Source organism: Dasypus novemcinctus, chromosome X, assembly GCF_030445035.2.
Source record: "Dasypus novemcinctus isolate mDasNov1 chromosome X, mDasNov1.1.hap2, whole genome shotgun sequence".
Lineage (NCBI taxonomy): Eukaryota > Metazoa > Chordata > Mammalia > Cingulata > Dasypodidae > Dasypus > Dasypus novemcinctus.
In genome coordinates, this window is record NC_080704.1 from 16,274,149 (window position 1) to 16,279,029 (window position 4,881).

Below are 4,881 nucleotides of genomic sequence, written 5' to 3' on the forward strand. Positions count from 1 at the left end.
CAAGTCTGACAATACTAAATGTTTGGATGTGAGTGAAGAGAAATCTTATATATTGTCAGTAGAATAATAAATCAGTACTTTGGGAAAAAAATCTGACATTATTTGGTAATTTTAAAGATAACCTAACCTACAATCTGGAAATTCTACTTCTTGCTATTCCCCTAGAGAATCTCTTCTATGTGCCTACAGGAAATGTTTTCAGGCACATTTTTGTAAAAGAAAAAAAAAAAGCATAGCAAAAACAACAGCAATATATAAATGCCTATGAGAGGAGAATGGCTAAGAACATTGTGGAATAATAATAAAATGGAACACTACACACAGTGAAAATTAACAACCTACCACCAAATGCATCAGCATAGGTTAATCTTAGAAACATAATATTGGACAACAAAAGAAAATTGCAGAGGAATACTTATAATGTAACACCTATTTATGAGAGTTTTTAAAACCTGTTTAAATAAGCTTTTGCATTTTAAGAATGAAAAAGGATGTCTGTATATGACAAATCTTAAAGAAAATCGTAAAGAATCTCAAAATCTTAAAGAAAATCAACATAATAATATAAAAACTAAATTTGGGTAATGATTACCCTGGAGGGATGAGGGGGAAAGGGTCAAGAAAGGAAAGAGGGCTTCAAATTATTAGTAATGTTAAATTTCTTAGGTTGGTGGTTAGTATGCAGGAATGCAGTTGATTAATATTTTATATGAAATACATATTAATTTGTATTTGTCTAATATTTCATAATTCATGACAAGACTAACATTATTGGAAGGTGTGACTTGGCAATTAATTGTGATTTTCTTAATTTACTGGTACATGTTGTTAAGCTCTTTTAGACCACACTGGAGGAATATTACTAAAGAAGGCAAGGCACATGACTCATAATAGGATTTGAATCTGGCTAATTGAAATTAATTGCTGAGAGGCACCCTGTGAATTGCTCAATTTTATCATTAAGTTCAGAGAATGAGAAACCACTGCAAAAAATCAATGAAACTCCATCTGAAAATGTACCTTGCCTGATTATGTGATAATCATGTTTAGCATCAATTAATTATGACAATTAAGTAGTTCTTACTATACCAGTGGCATTAACTCATTATATTAATTTGATACGAAAAAAAAACAAGTAAAAAACCAAAAATACTTGTGGCCTAAAAGGGAAATGGCTTCCTTGTGAAACACTAGCACTCAAAAAAAAAAAAATGGTTAATGTCTCTTTGGAAAGGACGGATATAAAGACTCCTTTTATAAAACATTTTCTATTAACTGATTTCTACTTCCATACCAGCAAATATTGTACAACATTAAATATTGTACAATATCAAGTATATTAACACTAGAGGGAAAAACGTGCTGGTGAATTCGGTTTCAAAATTCTGTACTGAACTCATACATGCTCTCATCACCCCATCCTTAATAAAATCTCTAGAAATGATAAAAAAAGATATAAAGTAAATTAATAAATACATAATCGAGCCCAAAAAGAGAAACCTCAGTAAAATAGAAATTCTGTGAAGTTTCCAAAAGATGGAAAACAAAGGGTATTATGTTGAAAGAGGAAATAATAGATTCAAGTGCTTAGAATTGAGGCCTATATCAAAAGGGGGGAACAACATAAAAGTTCTTCATTTTGGATGTTGTTGACACCAGGAACAGAAAGGAGCTGATGCCTGCAGGTTGGTTACTGAGATATAGCAGCAAGATTGGTTAGGGTTGTTCCTGCATATTTCTCTCTGCACTGTACTGGGCCATGCATTAGCAAGATGGGTGTCTGTCAGTTTCTTGGGGGAGCAATGAGAACAGGAGCTTGAATAAAAGAATAAAGTAGTGCCCTGGAGAGAAACAGGGAAACCAATTCTTGAAGACAAGCTGCTGACCTGTCCATCCACTGGTCTTACTTAAAATGCATTGTAATATAATTCACAGTAACATCTCTTGTCCATCAAGAAGACTTGATTAAAAAGTTGAGTACACAAGCCTAAATTTCTATATATTTAATGAAAACCAATTATGAAGAGGAGACAACAAATCCAGCAAATGTAAGAATTTACACTCAAGGAAAGAGAAATGGGAAGGGTTTTAAAATAAGCTTAATTTCTGAAAAAGTGTTAAGTTGATGCTACAAAATGTTAATATCAAGACCAAAAAAACCCCACATTATACTAAGTGAAGGAGACCAGACACAGAGTATTACATATTGTATGATTTCTTTTATATAAAATGTAAATATAAATCAATTTATAAAGATGAAATTAGTGATTATGTAAGTCTGAGGAAGGAATGCTAAGGGGTGTGGAGTCTTTCATTTTGGAGTAATGAAATTGTTCTAAAATTTTTGAGATTATGAATGTACAACCTTGTGATTGTACTAAAAGCCGTTATTATACACTTTGGATAGAATAGCCAGAAGCAGCAACTATATGTACAGTGGGGCAAGCATAGAGAGATTGAAATGTGAGGAATTTTCTTGTTTCTTTGTCTGTTTATTATTATTATTATTGAAATAGTGAAAATGCTCTAATAATGATTGAAGTGATTAATGTACAACAATGTGATTATATCAAATACCATTGATTGTACACTTTGGATGAACTGTATGCTTTATTAATATGTATCAATAACTTGAACTGTCAAAAACAATAAGCTTAATTTATATCCTTAGAGGGTAAAAAGGATTTGTACCTATGAAGAAAAGCAGAGTGTTATTGAAAATAACCAAATTGCAATCTTAGATATAAAAACTAAAAAAAATTAGTTATTTTTATATCTAAAAAATATTAGATATTTATATATATAAAAGAACTTCAGGGAAGCAGATTTGGCTCAATTTATAGAGCATCAGCCTACCACATGGGAGGTCCAGGGTTCAAACCCAGGGCTTCCTGACTCATGTGGTGAGCTGGCCCATGCACAGTGCTGATGCATGCAAGGAATGCCATGCCATACAGGGGTGTCCCCCACGTAGGGTAGGGGAGCCCCACATGCAAGGAGTGTGCCCTGCAAGGAGAGCCACCCTTTACAAAAAAAAGTGCATCCTGCCCAGGAGTGGTGCAGCACACACAGAGAGCTAAAGCAGCAAGATGACGCAACAAAAAGAGGTACAGATTCCCAGTGCCACTGAGAACACAAGCAGACACAGAAGAACACACAGCAAATGGACACAGAGAGCAGACAACGGAGGAGTGGGGGAAGGGAAGAGAAATAAATAAATCTTAAAAAAAAAAAAAAAGAACTGCATAGCAGATTCAGAAATTCCAAATCCTTAAATATTTCCAGAAAGACATAATGCAGTGTGTGTGTGGGGGGGGATTTTCTGAGCTACTACAGCAGTGGGAAAGTGAAGGGGCTTTTCCTAAAGGAGTTAACCACAGAATGGAGAGACTCAGAATCTGTATATAAACTACACCAACATCCTGTAAGCTGTGTATACCTGAGTGAGATTCCAAAGGTCTCAAAAAGAGGCTACACCTGGAAAGCTGAAAGACCTGAGCAAGTTCAATGGCTGCCCAATGACAAAAGAAAATCGAGTTCTGAATTTGAATCCAGTCAAATTATTTGAATAATTTTTAAAATTTAGAATAAAAATCATTACTCTTCAAGGAACTGTGATATGACCCAGAAACTGGACAACATATATACAATATCCAGTGTGCTGGGAGTCCCCAAATCACTCCAGGTTCAGTAATTCAATAGAAAGACTCAGCATAATATCATACTCGAGACTGATTTATTACAGAAAAAGGACACAAAAAATGATCAAAGGGAAAAGGTATAGAAGATGAAGTCTAGAGGAAACCAGGCACAAACTTTCAAGAGTACTTGCCTAGTAGAGTCCTATGGAGCATGCTTAATTCTTCCACATTAAAATTTTGTCAAACATGTGAAGTGTTATTTACCAAGGAAGCTCATCAGAGACTCAGTATCCTAGGTTTTTATTCAGGGGCTGATTATGTAGATACCGTCTGCCTATCACAATCCAAAACTCTGGACTTCCAAAAGGAAAAGAGGTGTTCAGCACGAACCACATTATTTTGCATGAAAAAGTACAGTGAGCTACTCTTATCAGGTAGGAAATGATGGGAATGTTCCCCATGTCTGAAGTCCCAGATGCCAGCCAAGGGCCAACATTTTAAACAGGCCTTGCTAAGGATAGTAGTCTTAGACCTGCAATATTAACTCCTTTTTTTGCACATCCAATGTACAATAAAATTTGTTAGATGTGGAAAAGTAGGAGAAATATGACCACAGGAGGCAAGAAAAAATATAGTTAATATAAATTTATTCTAAAATGACTCAGATGTTGAATTATCCAGCAAAATCTTTAAAGTAGGGCTTACAAATATGTTCAAGACTTTAAAGGAAAATGCAGTCATAATAAATGAACAGATGAGCTGTATCAACAGATATATGAAAACTGTAACTAAGAACCAAATGAAAATTCTAGAACTGAAAAAATATGACTTCTGAGATAAAACCAAAACATGCACTAGATGGGATTAACAGAAGTTTGGAGAAGGCAGAAAAAAGGTAAATAAATAGAAATTATCCAGCCTGAAGAAAAAGATTAAAGAAAAGAGTAAATAGAACTTCAGTGACCTCTGGAAAAATATCAAGTGGTCTAATTCATATATATAATTAGAGTCCCAGAAGGATAATAGAGTAAAATATTTGAAGAAATAATAACCAATTTTTAATATTTAGTGAAAAATATAAAGCCATATATGTAAGAAGCTCAGTGAACCTTGAACAAGATTAAGAGGAAAACCCACCCAGTCACATCATAGATAAACTGCTGAAAACAAGGATAAAGATAAAATTTTGAAAGCAGCTAGAAAGAAATGCTATATTTAATATATTACAAGGATTCAATTA